Source organism: Ipomoea nil, unplaced genomic scaffold (genome assembly GCF_001879475.1).
Source record: "Ipomoea nil cultivar Tokyo-kokei standard unplaced genomic scaffold, Asagao_1.1 scaffold1694, whole genome shotgun sequence".
NCBI classification, from domain to species: Eukaryota; Viridiplantae; Streptophyta; class Magnoliopsida; order Solanales; family Convolvulaceae; genus Ipomoea; species Ipomoea nil.
Window position 1 is genome coordinate 199,036 of NW_017618122.1, and position 22,443 is coordinate 221,478.

General features: G+C 38.0%; 5 non-coding genes across 5 annotated transcripts; all 5 read left to right on the forward strand.

Annotated features, from left to right (window-relative positions):
- The first annotated feature begins 8,506 nt into the window (after positions 1-8,506).
- TRNAP-UGG lies at positions 8,507-8,578 on the forward strand. The gene has a single exon. It is a non-coding gene; the product is annotated as a tRNA-Pro (tRNA).
- Positions 8,579-10,079: 1,501 nt separating this feature from the next.
- On the forward strand, positions 10,080-10,151 carry TRNAP-AGG. The gene has a single exon. It is a non-coding gene; the product is annotated as a tRNA-Pro (tRNA).
- A 3,074-nt stretch (positions 10,152-13,225) lies between these two features.
- Positions 13,226-13,297, forward strand: TRNAP-AGG. The gene has a single exon. It is a non-coding gene; the product is annotated as a tRNA-Pro (tRNA).
- A 1,501-nt stretch (positions 13,298-14,798) lies between these two features.
- Positions 14,799-14,870, forward strand: TRNAP-AGG. Its single transcript has one exon. It is a non-coding gene; the product is annotated as a tRNA-Pro (tRNA).
- A 1,501-nt stretch (positions 14,871-16,371) lies between these two features.
- TRNAP-AGG lies at positions 16,372-16,443 on the forward strand. The gene has a single exon. It is a non-coding gene; the product is annotated as a tRNA-Pro (tRNA).
- The last annotated feature ends 6,000 nt before the right edge of the window (positions 16,444-22,443 follow it).

Genomic DNA, 22,443 nt, shown 5'->3' on the forward strand with positions numbered 1-22,443 from the left:
TGGACTCAATGGTCCATCTAACAACCTTGGCATTCATATAAAAATCTGCTACATCTTCATCATAAAATCCTGAGTATGGATAAGAACATAACCTCATGAGATCACTTTGTTGAAGTGCATGGATGATTCTTTGTGCAAGATGAGAGTTCTCGGCTTCTTTTAGAAATCCTTGAGGGTCAAAACTTCCTCCGGCCTTGATTCCAACTGCTAGCTTCGTGAGGTTGAGATGTGTAGAGTGTTCTTCATTTGGTTGAGAGCTTGAATCTCCAATGGTAGCCATAATGTGCTTGGTATTTTTAGAGATTGAGGGATTGAAGATTTTGAAAGAGATGAAGATTGAGTGTTTCGGCTATGGAAGATGAAAGGATTTTGAGAGTTTTGAGTGTAATAGTGGCTCTTCCAACCGGTTGGGTGGAAGGGAGGTGTCTTTACACAAATATCCTCACAATTAAATGTTGACTTTAAATAAGTGAGGGGTATTTTTGATATTCCAATAGCTTCCAACCTTTGACCTAACTGATAGTTAGTTTAGGTTATATATTCTCCATCCAATTTGTCTGCTGATGTGGCGCCAAAAATTTAGATACTCGGACTTATTTTACCTGAAATAAAATTCATAGAGCACTAAATCTGTTCCGAAAATAATATGTATTTATCTACACGTTTTATGTAGATGGAAGAAAGAGAAATCTATTCTTTCTAGACTATTTATTATGCACAACTACCATAAAAAGGTGTTCTTATTTAAGGCAACTTATCATCACACCATCTTGTCACTCTTAAATGGTAAGATTGTGTAGATCTAAATGATTTTTATTTGTGCATATATGTATGTAGATACACGGTTGAAATAGAGATACATGCAATTGAGATAGGTAGATTTTAAATGTAAAGATGTGACAACTTTTGCATGTGTGACACATAGGCACGAAATAAAATTAGATAAAGTATCAAAATTTCAGATGAAAATTGAGCTTATAATTTAAATAGAGTTTAGAGACTTAGCTCAATTCAATCATGCCCATCTCGTGTCTTAATTTTGAAAATCTTGATTCACACAGAGGCTTTGTGAGAATATCAGCTAATTGATTCTCGGTCGAGATGTATTCGATTGATAATTCCTTCTTTTCAACATGATCCCGTATAAAATGATGTCTCACATCAATGTGTTTTGTTCTTAAATGTAACACGGGATTGTGAGTTATAGCTATGGCACTTGTATTCTCACACATTATGTTAACATTTTCACAATTCACGCCATAATCTTTCAACTGTTGTTTCATCCAAAGAATTTGCGCGCAACAACTCCCAGCAGCTATATATTCAGCTTCGGCTGTACTCGTGGCTATGGAGTTTTGCTTTTTGCTGAACCATGATACCAATCTTCCCCCTAAGAACTGGCATGTCCCTGAGGTACTTTTTCGATCGATTTTACATCCTGCAAAATCTGCATCTGAGAAACCAATTAGTTTAAAATTACCTTCTTTGGGATACCATAATCCCACATTGACTATTCCTTTTAGGTATCGGATGATTTTCTTAGTAGCAAGAAAATGACTTTCTTTTGGCTTTGACTGGAACCTAGCACATACTCCCACTGAATAAGATATATCTGGTTGGCTTGCAGTGAGGTATAGTAATGATCCAATCATTCCTCGATATTTTGTTTCGTCAACGTCATTGCCTTCATCATCTTTATCCAATCTTAAAGATGTGCTCATCGGGATCTTGATTGAAGATTTTCCATCTTGACCGAATTTCTTTATAAGATCTTTCGTGTATTTGGCCTGATTGATGAATATTCCTTCATTGAGTTGCTTTACTTGTAATCCAAGAAAGTAGTTCAACTCTCCCATCATGCTCATCTCGAACTTATTCTGCATTAGCTTGGAAAATTTCTCACATAAAGTTTTATTAGTATTACCAAATATAATATCATCGACATAAATTTGTACCAATAAAATGTGATCATTTTCTTGAATTCTAAACAAGGTTTTATCAACAAGGCCTTTTGTAAAACCACAGTTAATTAGGAACGTTGATAGAGTGTCATACCAAGCTCTCGGTGCTTGTTTTAACCCATATAACGCCTTCTTTAATCTGTAGACCTTATTAATATCACCTTTTACCTCGAAACCGGGAGGTTGCTCAACGTAGACTTCTTCTTCAAGTAAGTCGTTCAAAAATGCACTTTTCACGTCCATTTGATAGACAGTGAAATTCTTGCACGCGGCATATGCTAGAAATATTCTGATGGCTTCCAGTCTTGCAACGGGTGCAAACGTTTCATCGAAATCTATGCCTTCTTCTTGTGAATATCCTTTTGCCACTAAACGTGCTTTATTTCGTATGAGAATTCCATCCTCATTTGCTTTATTCCGAAAGACCCATTTTGTTCCAATTACATTGTAATTTTCAGGTCTTGGAACTAATTCCCATACGTCATTTCTTTTAAATTGATCGAGCTCTTCTTGCATTGCATTAATCTAATCTGGATCACTTAGAGCTTCTCCAATGCCTGTGGGCTCCACCTGAGAAAGAAAACAAGAAAATAAAGTATGTATATTTGAGGACCTTGTTTTTACTCCTTCTCGTGGATCTCCAATCACTAGCTCTAGAGGGTGATTTTTGAGCCATCTCAAGTCAGGTTGTAGGTTGCATGGGCTTTCCACGTTTCCTTGCTCAGTAGGTAAGTTGGAGGTGGACACATTTTGCTCATCAGATTGATCTCCAACTTGTGTTTCAGCTTGAGAATTTTGACTTTCCACGTGGGGATCTTCATTGACTTCCACGTGTCCTTCACTATTGCAATCAATGTCCAATTGCTCCATACCCTGTATAATTTGATCTTTGAAAGATATGTCAGTATCATTAAATGATTTTTCATCTTGACAACTTTCCTGATCATTTTTGTTGCTCTGGGTTTTCTTCTTATGAGCTTCATCAAATGTAACATGAATTGATTCTTCTACCACCATTGATTTCTTGTTCAATACTCTGAATGCTTTGCTGGTAGATGAATATCCCAAAAATATTCCTTCATCTGCACGCTCATCAAAAGTCTTTAGATATGTTTTACCATTATTAAGAATAAAACATTTGATGCCAAAAGTATGGAAATAATTAAGTTTAGGTTTTCTCCCTTTCCATAATTCGTACGGAGTCTTATTGTAAGACTTGTGTATCAAGCTTCGATTTTGCGTATAGCAAGCAGTGTTGATTGCTTCAGCCCAATATCTTTTAGGTAGCTCGGCTGACGTAATCATCACTCGTGCGGCTTCTTTTAGTGTTCTATTTCTTCTTTCAGCTACACCATTTTGTTGCGGTGTACGTGCGGTAGATAATTGATGTAGAATTCCTTGAGAATTGCAGTAGGCTTTAATTACTTGATTCACGAACTCTGTTCCTCGATCAGTTCGGATTTTTGCAATTTTCAAGTTTTTCTCGTTTTGTAGCAGCTTGAGTAGTTCTGGCAGCTTTTGGTCGACTTCATTTTTCTTTTTGAGAAATATCGTCCATGTGTACCTGGAAAAATCATCAACAACAACTAGTGTATATTTCTTACCACTTAGACTTGCAGGGTCTACTGGACTGAATAGATCCATGTGTAGTAGACTTAGAGGTCTTGTTGTAGATTCTTGGGCTTTGGATTTGAATGATGACTTGATTTGCTTTCCTCTTTGGCAAGCATCACATATTTGATCTTTCTTGTAGACGATGTCGGGTAAACCTTCAACGAGTTTGTTTCTTGCTAGCTTGTTGATTGTCTTGAAGTTTAGATGATTCAACTTCTTGTGTCATTCCCAACTTGTTGCGTGTGAGTTGTTTGCTAGTAGACACACTGATTGTTTTGTTGTGTTCCAATCCACAACATACATATTTTTCTTCCTTATTCCTTCGAGCACAACTTCTCCCGAGGAATTATTCTTCACTTGGCACGTGTCTTTGAAGAACTCAACTAGATATCCTTTGTCACAAAATTGAATTGTACTCAACAAGTTGAATTTTAGACCTCAACAAAGGATACATCTTCGATTTTCAAACCATTTCGAAATATTGTACCAATTCCTTTTGTTATGCCGTATCGTTCATTTCCACCGAATACGACTTTTGGTCCTTCGATACGTTTAAGATTCACAAGACTAGATTTATTTCCAGTCATGTGTCTAGAACATCCACTATCGAAGTACCAAACTTCCTGCAAACAAATCAAACATTTTTAGGTACCCAACTTGATTTGGGTCCTTGAGTGTTAGTCATTTTTGGTACCCAAATCCACCTTGTACTCACTGATCTAAGCTTAGGTGATTGGTAACCATTAAACACATTATAATCATAATTAATTTTTGAAAACAATTTTTGTGCCGGTTTTTGAAAATTGACTCGATTTTTTTGGCACATGGGAAGAAGATTGTTTGGGCCTAGGATAGGCATTAAATCTGGACTTAGTCCATGGTTTAATATAACCAACCCAACCTTGTTTTGAGGGATAAAATCTCCCTGCCTCAATTCTTGGATTCCTTCCCATTTTCCTATGAGGGTTTTGTGCACTAGACTCATTGGTGTGTTTCCATTTAGGAACAAACTTTTGCCTTTTTGTATACTGTTTAGGCGAAATAATGTTTCTTTAGGGCTTCGACCTAACAGTGTTAATTTTGACATTCGTTTGGTAACCAATTCCTTGTCTCACTGTGCTTTCTTGACCTTTTACAAATTTTACTACTTGGACTTTATTACTTAAAGTAGTAGTAGAATTGGCCAAGTTCTTGGAGGCTTGAGAACACAATGGATCATAACCGAGTCCGGTTTTATCACTTGAGGGTTTTTGCATATTTACCATTTTGTCCATTATTTTGGATGAATGTGTAAATGTTGCTATAACCTCTCTAAGGTTGTGTTCTCTCACTTCCCTTGATTTACACTCTTCTTGAAGACAAATAATTTTATCTTTCAAGTCTTTCACTTCAAGTAGAGCATTTTGCAATTTCTCATTTATTTGATCTTTTTCGAGAATCAAAAGACAATTGCGCTCTTTGAGTTGAGAGTGAGTGTCCATTACGGTTTGACATTCTTCCATTAAGTGAAAGAAGGACTCTCTAGAAAATGAAGAATTGACAGAATCATAAGAGTGAGATGTAACCTCATTTTCTTCATTTCCATTTGCCATAAGACACATGTCCTCGTAGGGTGAATTGTTGGAGATGCTCATGCAAAACATTGCATTGTCATCCTTTGAGGTGTCACTTTCATCACTTGAAGATTCTTCTGACTCACTTATTTCAAGTGGGTCACTAATAAGTGTTTTTCTTCTCTCCTTTGTGAACCTTTTATCTTTGGGCTTGAATTCTTCCTGTTGAGAGTTAGGAACATTTGTATATTGACTTTTACTTACCTTAGGGTGTGGACAACTTGCTACAAAGTGTCCAGGCTTTCTACAATTGTAGCATAAATTCGAATCTTCCTCAACAATTTCTTTCTTCGAATTCTTTGCTGCGTTCCACGATTTCCCTTGTGGATTTTTCTTGTAGTTGCTTCTCTTCATGAATTTCCTAAATTTTTTGACAAAGAGAGCAAATTGATCATTAGACAATAATTCAACATTTTGTACTGACCTTGAGGTTGATGGTTGCTCGGCTATAAGTGCGTTGTTATTTTCTTCATGATCTTCCTCTAATCTTGATTTCATCTCAAATTCATAAGCTTTTAGATCACTAAAGAGCTTATCGGTCGATAGGGTTTTTAAATCCCTATGATCTCTCATGGCCGTGACTTTCATGTCCCATGTAGATGGTAGACCACGTAGAATTTTGAGTGAGATTTCTTTTTGATTAATATCTTTTCCAAGATCATTAATCTCTCCTAAGATTTTGACAAATCTTGTTTCCATGTCGGTAATATTTTCGCCGTTTAGCATTTTGAAATCCTCGAATTTCTTTAATGCTATAGTGAGCTTATTATCCTTTTCTTGCTCGTCTCCTTCACCAATTTGAATGATCGTTTCCCAAACTTCCTTCGCGGATTGACACTTTCGAACTTTTTGAAATATCATGTCATTGATAGATTTAAACAAAATATCCTTGGCAATATTGTCCAAGTTATTTCTTGTTCTATCTTCACGAGACCATTCCGCTTTCGGTTTTGGAATGTATTGTGGAGTGTCACTTGTTTGTACGGATGAGGTGTTGACTTGCAAAATCTCAATAGGACCACTTGTAACCACTTCCCACATTTCATCATGTAATGCGGATAAATGTACCTATATGCGAATTTTCCAATCATCAAATTTTTCTAAGGAAAACAATAAATTTTGGGCAAGAGCCATATCTCTTTTCAACATCTTGATTTTTCGAGATCTGTCTAGCAGTCAAAATTGACTCAAATAGACAACCGCTCTGATACCAATTGTTGGTCCCGATAGGGTGGTGAAAGTCTAGAGGGGGGGTGAATAGATTTTCAAGCTTTTTCGAAATAAATAACTCTTTGGTAACTTCAACTCTAAGTAACAAGTAAATAGAGTAAGTTTAAACTGCACAACGGAATAAGTAGTATGTAAAGAGTTATGCCCAATCAATAATTTAAATACGCATGTAAGATAGGTACAGATGATATTTAAAGTGACAGAGATATCTTGAATATATAAAGGAGATGGTCCACTCAATATATAATAACAATATTCAAGATTATAAATAAATATTGTATCACGTCGACCGTGTGATGAATGTTACATGCAACACGTCAAACTTGCTTAAAAGGATTCAATATTTAAACTCGAGAAGTTTGAGTCACATGCATACGTGAAAACACACTAAACCCGAAAGATTAAGATAAACTGTGAATAGTAAACGGGTTAGTCGAATAAGATAGATAGATAGAGCAAATTATGTAAGTGCGGTATGTAAATGAGATAGGCAATTTATAGTGGTTCGGAAGTGGCGTAATCTTCCTAGTCCACTTTTCTCCTTTCGCGTCTAGGAGAAATTCACTATCTTCCACACACAGTTACAATAGTGAATAAGCGCTACACAAGCACTTCTTCCGGATGTTTTGCACACAGCTACACCCAACTCCAAGTGTCTCGCACACAGCTACACTTAACTCCGAGTATTTCGCACACAGCTATACTCAACGCCAACTAAGTGTCTTGCACACAGCAACACTTAGCAACTACGAGTGTTTTGCACACAGCTACACTCACTAGAGTATTTTGCACACAGCTATACTCTTTTTACAATTACAAATACAAAGGTAATTGTATCTCTCTCCAACTAGATTTTTGAGACTATTTAGACCAAGTCTCTAAGAATATTTGAGCACTTGCACTTTTAAATCTTCGTGTGTATTGCTGCACTTCTATCTCGTATCTATCTTGTGCACCTCTTCACCGCTGCTTATGTCTTCAAGTCTTCAAGGCTTTTTATAGGCAATCAAATATATCCGTTGGAGTGGGATAATTTGATATTTGAACCTTCATAGCCTGATATTGTTGACAATAGTAGGTCTTCAATTTTGATTTGATTGTCAACTTGCCTGACAAATAATATTTTATCACAACTTGATTTTCTAGTTGTTTCTTAAAATATTATTTTTCTTGTTATTTTGAATATCCAACGTATCTTTGAAATAAATTCATCTGATGGAATTTATTTCTAGGATAAGTTTTTATATTCATGTCTTCATAAATATTTTTCCGTTCTGATCAAATGTCTTTCAGGCAATTTTGGATTCTTGTAGCATGTGGGTAGACTTAGAATAAATTCCTTCGAATTTACCCAATTTCTGATCATCTTGCTTCTTTTCCACATTGTGCTCCTTTGACTTGAGCATCGTGCTCCTTGACTTGAACATTGTGCTTTTCTGATTTGGTCACATTGTGCTCCTTTGGACACATCGTGCTTGTTCACATTGTGCTCCTGTAGAACATTGTGCTCCTTAGCACACATTGTGCTTGTCAGCACACATCGTGCTCTTTTGGTAGAGCATTGTGCTCTTTTGGTAGCATTGTGCTCCTTCAGTAGCATTGTGCTCTTTTTAATACATTGTGCTCTTTTGGTAGCATTGTACTTGTCCGAAAACTTGACTTGTAAAAATAAATTCTTAGGGGAAATCGATCTCAAGTGTGATCGTTTTAAGTAAGGACTTCTACCACTTCGCCGTTAGGCTCATCCGGACATTCTTTGCAATGTCATTCCTTTATGCTTCTTTCTCGGATGAATACTCGTAGGACCAAAATTAATTTCTCAAATTAATTTTGTTTTACCTATGGTAGATTCCTTTTGACTCGATATTCTGATTTATGATGCTTGTACTAAAAGACCTAAAAACTAATGGGATCAAAAGTACATTTGGCTCATCAAAACTTACAAAAATATTCCTATCATAAACTACGGAAAAAATCCAAGAGCCTGTGGTCCTGTTACCCACCAGCAAAGTGATGAATCGAGGGTGAGTACAGAGAATGTCAATATTCAAAGAATTCTTCCAAAGAATCCTGTTTTTGCTAGAGTGTGGGCATTTGGTCTAGTGGTATGATTCTCGCTTTGGGTGCGAGAGATCCCGAGTTTAATTCTCGGAATGCCCCTATTACTTTCTGCATTAATATAGTCCATATTATTGCTATTTGTCAAAATTGGTCATCGTCTTTTAATTTGGACAAAATAGACCCTTAACTATCATATAGTTTCATTACATGACAGTAGATATGTGAGTTAATTCCAGCAATGGTCCTCCGTTCCAAAATTGGTCATCGTCTTTCAATTTGGAAAAAATAGACCCTACTTATGATACAGTAGATATAAGAGTTAATTCTAGCAATGGTGCTCCGACTATTGCGATTTTTAAAAATTATTCATCGTCTTTTAATTTTGACAAAATAGACCCTTGACTCTCATATAGTGTCATTACACGCCAGTAGATATAAGAGTTAATTCCAGCAATGGTCCTCCGACCATTACGATTTTCCAAAATTAGTCATCGTCTTCTAACTTGGACAAAATAGACCCTTGACTATCAGATTTGTTCGAGCAATGGTCCTTCCGTTATATATAAGATTTAATTCCAGCAACGGTCCTCTGACTATTGCGATTTTCCAGAATTAGTCATCGTCATTTAATTTGGACAAAATAGACCCTTGACTTTCAGATTTGCTCCAGCAATGGTCATCCCGTTAAGCATCAGTTTAATTAATTGGTGTTAAGTAGAGGGGTAGAGTGGTATTCAAGTCATTTCCTCTTGTTGAATTACGTATCAGCACATCGCTACTCTCCCTTCGAATCGCCTCCAGGAACCTCTAGCCACAAAGCGCGATACAGCTCAGCAACGATTTCAGTCTGAGCACGCACGGAGAGCCAGGTGATGCAAAACTCCAGTTATTCTTGCTAGCAAACGATTCTTCCTTTGGAAGATGTTCCCAAAGACATTTCTGTTCCATTCCGATAGAGCTTTTGCCATTCGACTTTTATTATATTTAACTCAAGATATTCATCTTTATTCCAGATTTGTTGTACAAAAGGCTGAAAATTAGGGTGAGTGGTCCATGTGATATTGAACCTGAAGCCAACACTCCTTGTCTCTGCTTGGGCGAACTAGTTCTTATAAGTAGGGGAGAATGATCAGATCCTACCATTGGTAAGTGATCTACTGTGATATCTAGGAATTTTAGATTCCAATCAATGCTACTGAGTGCTCTGTCAAGACGTGCTCCTTTGAAAGTTGAAGTATTGACACCTCTCATCCATGTAAACTGTTCACCTGTGAATCCTAAGTCCACCAAACCTTCCCATAAAATCCATTCGTTGAATTTCGAGCACCTCGAAGAGGATAAATTGTCTGAGTTGCTCACCTCGTCTTGACATGTGATAGAGTTAAAAACTCTAGCCACGAGCCATGGGTAGGATGATAGGCAGGATAAGTCTGAGAACAACTTCCTTCGCATGTAGTAATTCGGGCTGCAATAAACTACTGAAAAAATCCAAGAGCCTGTGGTCCTGTTACCCACCAGCAAAGTGATGAATCGAGGGTGAGTACAGAGAATGTCAATATTCAAAGAATTCTTCCAAAGAATCCTGTTTTTGCTAGAGTGTGGGCATTTGGTCTAGTGGTATGATTCTCGCTTAGGGTGCGAGAGATCCCGAGTTTAATTCTCGGAATGTCCCTATTACTTTCTGCATTAATATAGTCCATATTATTGCTATTTGTCAAAATTGGTCATCGTCTTTTAATTTGGACAAAATAGACCCTTAACTATCATATAGTTTCATTACATGACAGTAGATATGTCAGTTAATTCCAGCAATGGTCCTCCGTTCCAAAATTGGTCATCGTCTTTCAATTTGGAAAAAATAGACCCTACTTATGATACAGTAGATATAAGAGTTAATTCTAGCAATGGTGCTCCGACTATTGCGATTTTTAAAAATTATTCATCGTCTTTTAATTTTGACAAAATAGACCCTTGACTCTCATATAGTGTCATTACACGCCAGTAGATATAAGAGTTAATTCCAGCAATGGTCCTCCGACCATTACGATTTTCCAAAATTAGTCATCGTCTTCTAACTTGGACAAAATAGACCCTTGACTATCAGATTTGTTCGAGCAATGGTCCTTCCGTTATATATAAGATTTAATTCCAGCAACGGTCCTCTGACTATTGCGATTTTCCAAAATTAGTCATCGTCTTTTAATTTGGACAAAATAGACCCTTGACTTTCAGATTTGCTCCAGCAATGGTCATCCCGTAAAGCATCAGTTTAATTAATTGGTGTTAAGTAGAGGGGTAGAGTGGTATTCAAGTCATTTCCTCTTGTTGAATTACGTATCAGCACATCGCTACTCTCCCTTCGAATCGCCTCCAGGAACCTCTAGCCACAAAGCGCGATACAGCTCAGCAACGATTTCAGTCTGAGCACGCACGGAGAGCCAGGTGATGCAAAACTCTAGTTATTCTTGCTAGCAAACGATTCTTCCTTCGGAAGATGTTCCCAAAGACATTTCTGTTCCATTCCGATAGAGCTTTTGCCATTCGACTTTTATTATATTTAACTCAATATATTCATCTTTATTCCAGATTTGTTGTACAAAAGGCTGAAAATTAGGGTGAGTGGTCCATGTGATATTGAACCTGAAGCCAACACTCCTTGTCTCTGCTTGGGCGAACTAGTTCTTATAAGTAGGGGAGAATGATCAGATCCTACCATTGGTAAGTGATCTACTGTAATATCTGGGAATTTTAGCTTCCAATCAATGTTACTGAGTGCTCTGTCAAGACGTGCTCCTTTGAAAGTTGAAGTATTGACACCTCTCATCCACGTAAACTGTTCACCTGTGAATCCTAAGTCCACCAAACCCGCTCATAAAATCCATTAGTTGAATTTCGAGCACCTCGAAGAGAATAAATTGTCTGAGTTGCTCACCTCGTCTTGACATGTGACAGAGTTAAAAACTCTAGCCACGAGCCATGGGTAGGATGATAGGCAGGATAAGTCTGAGAACAACTTCCTCCGCAAGTAGTAACTCGGGCTGCCATAAACTACTGAAAAAATCCAAGAGCCTGTGGTCCTGTTACCCACCAGCAAAGTGATGAATCGAGGGAGAGTACAGAGAATGTTAATATTCGAAGAATTTTTCCAAAGAATCCTGTTTTTGCTAGAGTGTGGGCATTTGGTCTAGTGGTATGATTCTTGCTTAGGGTGCGAGAGATCCCGAGTTTAATTCTCAGAATGCCCCTATTACTTTCTGCATTAATACAGTCCATATTATTGCTATTTGGCAAAATTGGTCATCGTCTTTTAATTTGGACAAAATAGACCCTTAACTATCATATAGTGTCATTACATGACAGTAGATATGTGAGTTAATTCCAGCAATGGTCCTCCGTTCCAAAATTGGTCATCGTCTTTCAATTTTGAAAAAATAGACCCTACTTATGATACAGTAGATATAAGAGTTAATTCTAGCAATGGTGCTGCAACTATTGCGATTTTTAAAAATTATTCATCATCTTTTAATTTTGACAAAATAGACCTTTGACTCTCATATAGTTTCATTACACGCCAGTAGATATAAGAGTTAATTCCAGCAATGGTCCTCCGACCATTACGATTTTCCAAAATTAGTCATCGTCTTTTAACTTGGACAAAATAGACCCTTGACTATCAGATTTGTTCCAGCAATGGTCCTTCCGTTATATATAAGATTTAATTCCAGCAACGGTCCTCTGACTATTGCGATTTTCCAAAATTAATCATCGTCTTTTAATTTGGACAAAATAGACCTTTGACTTTTAGATTTGTTCCAGTAATGGTCATCCCGTTAAGCATCAGTTTAATTAGTTGGTGTTAAGTAGAGGGGTAGAGTGGTATTCAAGTCATTTCCTATTGTTGAATAATGTATCAGCACATCGCTACTCTCCCTTCGAATCGCCTCCACGAACCTCCAGCCACAAAGCGCGATACAGCTCAACAACGAATTCAGTCTGAGCACGCACGGAGAGCCAGGTGATGCAAAACTCTAGTTATTCTTGCTAGCAAACGATTCTTCCTTTGGAAGATGTTCCCAAAGACATTTCTGTTCCATTCCGATAGAGCTTTTGCCATTCGACTTTTATTATATTTAACTCAAGATATTCATCTTTATTCCAGATTTGTTGTACAAAAGGCTGAAAATTAGGGTGAGTGGTCCATGTGATATTGAACCTGAAGCTAACACTCCTTGTCTCGGCTTGGGCGAACTAGTTCTTATAAGTAGGGGAGAATGTTTAGATCCTACCATTGGTAAGTGATCTACTGTGATATATGGGAATTTTAGCTTCCAATCAATGTTACTGAGTGCTCTGTCAAGACGTGCTCCTTTGAAAGTTGTAGTATTGACACCTCTCATCCACGGAAACTGTTCACCTGTGAATCCTAAGTCCACCAAACCTTCCCATAAAATCCATTCGTTGAATTTCGAGCACCTCGAAGAGGATAAATTGTCTGAATTGCTCACATCGTCTTGACATGTGACAGAGTTAAAAACTCTAGCCACGAGCCATGGGTAGGATGATAGGCAGGATAAGTCTGAGAACAACTTCCTTCGCAAGTAGTGATTCGGGCTGCCATAAACTACTGAAAAAATCCAAGAGCTTGTGTTCCTGTTACCCACCAGCAAAGTGATGAATCGAGGGTGAGTACAGAGAATGTTAATATTCAAAATATTTTTCAAAAGAATCCTATTTTTGCAAGAGTGTGGGCATTTGGTCTAGTGGTATGATTCTCGCTTAGGGTGCGAGAGATCCCGAGTTTAATTCTCGGAATGCCCCTATTACTTTCTGTATTAATATAGTCCATATTATTGCTATTTGTCAAAATTGGTCATCGTCTTTTAATTTGGACAAAATAGACCCTTAACTATCATATAGTGTCATTACATGACAGTAGATATGTGAGTTAATTCCAGCAATGGTCCTCCGTTCCAAAATTGGTCATCGTCTTTCAATTTGGAAAAAATAGACCCTACTTATGATACAGTAGATATAAGAGTTAATTCTAGCAATGGTGCTCCGACTATTGCGATTTTTAAAAATTATTCATCGTCTTTTAATTTTGACAAAATAGACCCTTGACGCTCATATAGTGTCATTACATGCCAGTAGATATACGAGTTAATTCCAGCAATGGTCCTCCGACCATTACGATTTTCCAAAATTAGTCATCATCTTTTAACTTGGACAAAATAGACCCTTGACTATCAGATTTGTTCCAGCAATGGTCCTTCCATTATATGTAAGATTTAATTCCAGCAACGGTCCTCCGACTATTGCGATTTTCCAAAATTAGTCATCGTCTTTTAATTTGGACAAAATAGACCCTTGACTTTCAGATTTGTTCCAGCAATGGTCATCCCGTTAAGCATCAGTTTAATTAGTTGGTGTTAAGTAGAGGGGTAGAGTGGTAATCAAGTCATTTCCTCTTGTTGAATTTTGTATCAGCACATCGCTACTCTCCCTTCGAATCGCCTCCACGAACCTCCAGCCACAAAGAGCGATAGAGCTCAGCAACGAATTCAGTCTGAGCAGGCACGGAGAGCCAGGTGATGCAAAACTCCAGTTATTCTTGCTAGCAAACGATTCTTCCTTTGGAAGATGTTCCCAAAGACATTTCTGTTCCATTCCGATAGAGCTTTTGCCATTCGACTTTTATTATATTTAACTCAAGATATTCATCTTTATTCCAGATTTATTGTACAAAAGGCTGAAAATTAGGGTGAGTGGTCCATGTGATATTGAACCTGAAGCCAACACTCCTTGTCTCGGCTTGGGCGAACTAGTTCTTATAAGTAGGGGAGAATGATTAGATCCTACCATTGGTAAGTGATCTTCTGTGATATCTGGGAATTTTAACTTCCAATCAATGTTACTAAGTGCTCTGCCAAGACGTGCTCCTTTGAAAGTTGAAGTATTGACACCTCTCATCCACGTAAACTGTTCACCTGTGAATCCTAAGTCCACCAAACCTTCCCATAAAATCCATTCGTTGAATTTCGAGCACCTCGAAGAAGATAAATTGTCTGAGTTGCTCACATCGTCTTGACATGTGACAGAGTTAAAAACTCTAGCCACGAGCCATGGGTAGGATGATAGGCAGGATAAGTCTGAGAACAACTTCCTTCGCAAGTAGTGATTCGGGCTGCCATAAACTACTGAAAAAATCCAAGAGCTTGTGGTCCTATTACCCACCAGCAAAGTGATGAATCGAGGGTGAGTACAGAGAATGTTAATATTCAACGAATTTTTCTAAAGAATCCTGTTTTTGCTAGAGTGTGGGCATTTGGTCTAGTGGTATGATTCTCGCTTAGGGTGCGAGAGATCCCGAGTTTAATTCTCGGAATACCCCTATTACTTTCTGTATTATTATAGTCCATATTATTGCTATTTGTCAAAATTGGTCATCGTCTTTTAATTTGGACAAAATAGACCCTTAACTATCATATAGTGTCATTACATGACAGTAGATATGTGAGTTAATTCCAGCAATGGTCCTCCGTTCCAAAATTGGTCATCGTCTTTCAATTTGGAAAAAATAGACCCTACTTATGATACAGTAGATATAAGAGTTAATTCTAGCAATGGTGCTCCGACTATTGCGATTTTTAAAAATTATTCATCGTCTTTTAATTTTGACAAAATAGACCCTTGACGCTCATATAGTGTCATTACATGCCAGTAGATATACGAGTTAATTCCTGCAATGGTCCTCCGCCCATTACGATTTTCCAAAATTAGTCATCATCTTTTAACTTGGACAAAATAGACCCTTGACTATCAGATTTGTTCTAGCAATGGTCCTTCCATTACATGTAAGATTTAATTCCAGCAAGGGTCCTCCGACTATTGCGATTTTCCAAAATTAGTCATCGTCTTTTAATTTGGACAAAATAGACCCTTGACTTTCAGATTTGTTCCAGCAATGGTCATCCCGTTAAGCATCAGTTTAATTAGTTGGTGTTAAGTAGAGGGGTAGAGTGGTATTCAAGTCATTTCCTCTTGTTGAATTACGTATCAGCACATCGCTACTCTCCCTTCGAATCGCCTCCACGAACCTCCAGCCACAAAGCGTGATACAGCTCAACAACGAATTCAGTCTAAGCACGCACGGAGAGCCAGGTGATGCAAAACTCCAGTTATTCTTGCTAGCAAACGATTCTTCCTTTGGAAGATGTTCCCAAAGACATTTCTGTTCCATTCCGATAGAGCTTTTGCCATTCGACTTTTATTATATTTAACTCAAGATATTCATCTTTATTCCAGATTTATTGTACAAAAGGCTGAATATTAGGGTGAGTGGTCCATGTGATATTGAACCTGAAGCCAACACTCCTTGTCTCGGCTTGGGCGAACTAGTTCTTATAAGTAGGGGAGAATGATTAGATCCTACCATTGGTAAGTGATCTTCTGTGATATCTGGGAATTTTAGCTTCCAATCAATGTTACTAAGTGCTCTGCCAAGACGTGCTCCTTTGAAAGTTGAAGTATTGACACCTCTCATCCACGTAAACTGTTCACCTGTGAATCCTAAGTCCACCAAACCTTCCCATAAAATCCATTCGTTAAATTTCGAGCACCTCGAAGAGGATAAATTGTCTGAGTTGCTCACATCGTCTTGACATGTGACAGAGTTAAAAACTCTAGCCACGAGCCATGGGTAGGATGTTAGGCAGGATAAGTCTGAGAACAACTTCCTTCGCAAGTAGTGATTCGGGCTACCATAAACTACTGAAAAAATCCAAGAGCTTGTGGTCCTATTACCCACCAGCAAAGTGATGAATCGAGGGTGAGTACAAAGAATGTTAATATTCAAAGAATTTTTCTAAAGAATCCTGTTTTTGCTAGAGTGTGGGCATTTGGTCTAGTGGTATGATTCTCGCTTAGGGTGCGAGAGATACCGAGTTTAATTCTCGGAATGCCCCTATTACTTTCTGTATTAATATAGTCCATATTATTGCTATTTGTCAAAATTTATCATCGTCTTTTAATTTGGACAAAATAGACCCTTAACTATCATATAGTGTCATTACATGACAGTAGATATGTGAGTTAATTCCAGCAATGGTCCTCCGTTCCAAAATTGGTCATCGTCTTTCAATTTGGAAAAAATAGATCCTACTTATGATACAGTAGATATAAGAGTTAATTCTAGCAATGGTGCTCCGACTATTGCGATTTTTAAAAATTATTCATCGTCTTTTAATTTTGACAAAATAGACCCTTGACGCTCATATAGTGTCATTACATGCCAGTAGATATACGAGTTAATTCCAGCAATGGTCCTCCGACCATTACGATTTTCCAAAATTAGTCATCATCTTTTAACTTGGACAAAATAGACCCTTGACTATCAGATTTGTTCCAGCAATGGTCCTTCCATTATATGTAAGATTTAATTCCAGCAACGGTCCTCCGACTATTGCGATTTTCCAAAATTAGTCATCGTCTTTTAATTTGGACAAAATAGACCCTTGACTTTCAGATTTGTTCCAGCAATGGTCATCCCGTTAAGCATCAGTTTAATTAGTTGGTGTTAAGTAGAGGGGTAGAGTGGTATTCAAGTCATTTCCTATAGTTGAATTACGTATCAGCACATCGCTACTCTCCCTTCGAATCGCCTCCACGAACCTCCAGCCACAAAGCGCGATACAGCTCAGCAACGAATTCAGTCTGAGCACGCACGGAGAGCCAGGTGATGCAAAACTCCAGTTATTCTTGCTAGCAAACGATTCTTCCTTTGGAAGATGTTCCCAAAGACATTTCTGTTCCATTCCGATAGAGCTTTTGCCATTCGACTTTTATTATATTTAACTCAAGATATTCATCTTTATTCCGGATTTGTTGTACAAAAGGCTGAAAATTAGGGTGAGTGGTCCATGTGATATTGAACCTGAAGCCAACACTCCTTGTCTCGGCTTGGGCGAACTAGTTCTTATTAGTAGGGGAGAATGATTAGATCCTACCATTGGTAAGAGATCTACTGTGATATCTGGGAATTTTAGCTTCCAATAAATGTTACTGAGTGCTCTGTCAAGACGTGCTCCTTTGAAAGTTGAAGTATTGACACCTCTCATCCACGTAAACTGTTCACCTGTGAATCCTAAGTCCACCAAACCTTCCCATAAAATCCATTCGTTGAATTTCGAGCACCTCAAAGAGGATAAATTGTCTGAGTTGCTCACATCGTCTTGACATGTGACAGAGTTAAAAACTCAAGCCACGAGCCATGGGTAGGATGATAGGCAGGATAAGTCTGAGAACAACTTCCTTCGCAAGTAGTGATTCGGGCTGCCATAAACTACTGAAAAAATCCAAGAGCCTGTGGTCCTGTTACCCACCAGCAAAGTGATGAATCGAGGGTGAGTACAGAGAATGTCAATATACGAAGAATTTTTCCAACGAATCCTGTTTTTGCTAGAGTGTGGGCATTTGGTTTAGTGGTATGATTCTCGCTTAGGGTGCGAGAGATACCGAGTTTAACTCTCGGAATGCCCCTATTACTTTCTGCATTAATATAGTCCATATTATTGCTATTTGTCAAAATTGGTCATCGTCTTTTAATTTGGACAAAATAGACCCTTAACTATCATATAGTGTCATTACATGACAGTAGATATGTGAGTTAATTCCAGCAATGGTCCTCCGTTCCAAAATTGGCCATCGTCTTTCAATTTGGAAAAAATAGACCCTACTTATGATACAGTAGATATAAAAGTTAATTCTAGCAATGGTGCTCCGACTATTGCGATTTTTAAAAATTATTCATCGTCTTTTAATTTTGACAAAATTGACCCTTGACGCTCATATAGTGTCATTACATGCCAGTAGATATACGAGTTAATTCCAGCAATGGTCCTCTGACCATTACGATTTTCCAAAATTAGTCATCATCTTTTAACTTGGACAAAATAGACCCTTGACTATCATATTTGTTCCAGCAATGGTCATCCCGTTAAGCATCAGTTTAATAAGGTGGCGTTAAGTAGAGGGGTAGAGTGGTATTCAAGTCATTTCCTCTTGTTGAATTACGTATCAGCACATCGCTACTCTCCCTTCGAATCGCCTCCACGAACCTCCAGCCACAAAGCGCAATGCAGCTCAGCAACAAATTCAGTCTGAGCGAGCACGGATAGCCAGGAGACGCAAAACTCCACTTATTCTTCCTAGCAAACGATTCTTCCTTTGGAAGATGTTCCAAAGACATTTCTGTTCCATTCCGATAGTGCTTTTGCCATTTGACTTTTATTATATTTAACTCAAGATATTCATTTTTATTCCAGATTTGTTGTACAAAAGGCTGAAAATTAGGGTGAATGGTGCATTTGATACTGAACCTGAAGCCAACACACCTTGTCTCTGCTTGGACGAACTAGAACTTATAAGTATAGGAGATTGATTAGATCCTACCATTGGTAAGTGATCTACAGTGACATCAGGGAATTTTAGCTTCCAATCAATGTTACTGAATGCTCTGTCAAGACGTGCTCCTTTGAAAGTTGAAGTATTGACACCTCTCATCTACGTAAACTGTTTACCTGTGAATCCTAAGTCCACCAAACCTTCCCATAAAATCCATTCATTGAATTCCGAGCACCTCGAAGAGGATAAATTGTCTGAATTGCTCACCTCGTCTTGACATGTGACAGTGTTAAAAACTCTAGCCACGAGCCAGGGTAGGATGATAGGCAGGATAAGTCTGAGAACAACTTCCTTCGCAAGTAGTGATTCGGGCTGCCATAAACTACTGAAAAAATCCAAGAGCCTGTGGTCCTGTTACTCTCCAGCAAAGTGATAAATCGAGGGTGAGTACAGAGAATGTAAATATTCAAAGAATTTTTACAAAGAATGCAGTTTTTACTCTAGTGTGGGTATTTGGTCTAGTGGTATAATTCTCGCTTAGGGTGTGAGAGGTCCTGAGTTTAATTTTTAGAATGCCCCTCTTACCTTTTGCATTAATATAGTCCATACTATTGCGATTTTTCAAAATTGGTCATCATCTTTTAATTTGGACAAAATAGACCCTTGACTGTCATATAGTGTCATTACATGATAGTAGATATATGAGTTAATTCTAGCAATAGTCCTTCGCTCCAAAATTGGTCATCGTCTTTCATTTGGGTAAAAATAGATCCTACTTATCACATAGTGTCATTACATGACTTGATAGTAGATATAAGAGTTAATTCCAACAATGGTGCTCCGACTATTGCGATTTTTCAAAATTATTCATCGTCTTTTAATTTTGACAAAATAGTCCCTTGACTATCATATAGTGTCATTACATCACAGTAGATATAAGAGTTAATTCATGCAATGGTCCTCCGACCATTGCGATTTTCCAAAATTAGTCATCGTCTTTTAATTTGGACAAAATAGACCCTTCACTTTCAGATTTGTCCAGCAATGGTCATTCCGTTAAGCATAAGTTTAATTAGTTGGCGTTAAGTAGAGGGGTAGAGTGGTATTCATGTCATTTCCTCTTGTTGAATTACATATCAGCACATCGCTACTCTCCCTTTGAATCGCCTCCACGAACCTCTGGCCACAAAGCGCGATACTTCTCAGCAGCGAATTCAGTCTGAGCACGCACGGAGAGCCAGGTGACGCAAAACTCCAGTTATTCTTGCTATCAAACGATTCTTCCTTTGGAAGATGTACCCAAAGACATTTCTGTTCCATTCCGATAGAGCTTTTGCCATTCGACTTTTATTACATTTATCTCAAGATATTCATCTTTATTCCAGATTTGTTGTAAAAATGGCTGAAAATTAGGGTGAGTGGTCCATGTGATATTGAACCTGAAGCCAACACTCCTTGTCTCTGCTTGGTCAAACTAGTACTTATAAGTAGAGGAGAATGATCAGATCTTACCATTGGTAAGTGATCTACTGTGACATCAGGGAATTTTAGCTACCAATCAATGTTACTGAGTGCTCTGTCAAGACGTGCTCCTTTGAAAGTTGAAGTATTGACATCTCTCATCCACGTAAACTGTTCACTTGTGAATCCTTAGTCCACCAAACCTTCCCATAATATCCATTCATTGAATTCCGAGCACCTCGAAGAGGAAAATTTTTCTGAGTTGCTCACCTCGTCTTGACATGTGACAGAGTTAAAAACTCTTGCCACGAGCCATGGTTAGGATGATAGGCAGGATAAGCCTGAGAACAACTTCCTTGGCAAGTAGTGATTCGGGCTGACATAAACTACTGAAAAAGTCCAAGAGCCTGTGGTCCTGTTACTCACCAGCAAACTGATGAATCGAGGGGGAGTACAGAGAATGTCAATATTCAAAGAATTTTTCTAAAGAATCCAATTTTTACTAGAGTGTGGGCATTTAGTCTAGTGGTATGATTCTCGCTTTGGGTGCAAGAGGTCTCGAGTTCAATTCTCAGAATGCCCCTCTTACATTTTGCATTAATATAGTCCATACTATTACGAATTTTCCAAATTGGTCATCGTCTTTTAATTCATATAGTGTCATTATATGACTTGACAGTAGATACTATTGCAATTTTTCAAAATTGGTCATCGTCTTTTAATTTGGATAAAATAGACCCTTGACTATCATATAGTGTCATTACATGACAGTAGATATAAAAGTTAATTCCAGCAATGGTCCTCCGACTATTGCGATTTTCCAAAACTTGTCATCGTCTTTTAATTTGGACATAATAGACCCTTGATTATCATATAGTGTCATTACATGACAGTATATATAAGAGTTAATTCCAGCAATGGTCCTCCGACAATTGCGATTTTCCAAAATTAGTCATCGTCATTTAACTTGGACAAAGTATACCCTTGACTATCAGATTTGTTCCAGCAATGGTCTTTCCGTTATATATAAGAGTTAATTCCAGCAATGGTCCTCCGACTATTGCGATTTTCCAAAATTAGTCATCGTCTTTTAATTTACACAAAATAGACCCTTGACTTTCATATTTGTTCTAGCAATGGTCATTCCGTTAAGCATCGGTATAATTAGTTGGCATTATGTAGAGGGGTAGAGTGGTATTCAAGTCATTTCCTCTTGTTGAATTACGTATCAGCACATCGCTACTCTCCCTTCGAATCGCCTCCACGAACCTCGGGCCACAAAGCGCGATACATCTCAGCAACGAATTCAGTCTGAGCGAGCACGAAGAGCCAGGCGACGCAAAACTCCACTTATTCTTGCTAGCAAACGATTCTTCCTTTGGAAGATGTTCCCAAAGACATTTATGTTCCATTCCGATAGAGTTTTTGCCATTTGACTTTTATTATATTTAACACAAGATATTCATCTTAATTCCATATTTGTTTTACAAAAGGCTGAAAATTAGGGTGAGTGGTCCATGTGATATTGAACCTGAAGCCAACACTCCTTGTCTCTGCTTGGGCGAACTAGTTCTTATAAGTTGGGGAGAATGATCGGACCCTACCATTGGTAAGTGATCTACTGTGATATCTGGGAATGTTAGCTTCCAATCAATGTTACTGAGTGCTCTGTCAAGACGTGCTCCTTTGAAAGTTGAAGTATTGACACCTCTCATCCACGTAAACTGTTCACCTGTGAATCCTAAGTCCACCAAACCTTCCCATAAAATCCATTCATTGAATTCTGAGCACCTTGAAGAGGATAAATTATCTGAGGTTATCACTTCGTCTTGACATGTGACAAAGTTAAAATCTCTAGCCACGAACTATGGGTCGGACGATAGGCAGGATAAGTCTGAAAACAACTTCCTTCGCAATTAGTGATTCGGGCTGCCATAAACTACTGAAAAAATCCAAGAGCCTGTGGTCCTGTTTCTCACGAGTAAAGTGATGAATTGAGGATGAGTATAGAGAATGTAAATATTCAAAGAATTTTTCCAAAGAATCCATATTTTGTAGAGTGTGGGTATTTGGTCTAGTGGTATAATTTTCGCATAGGTTGT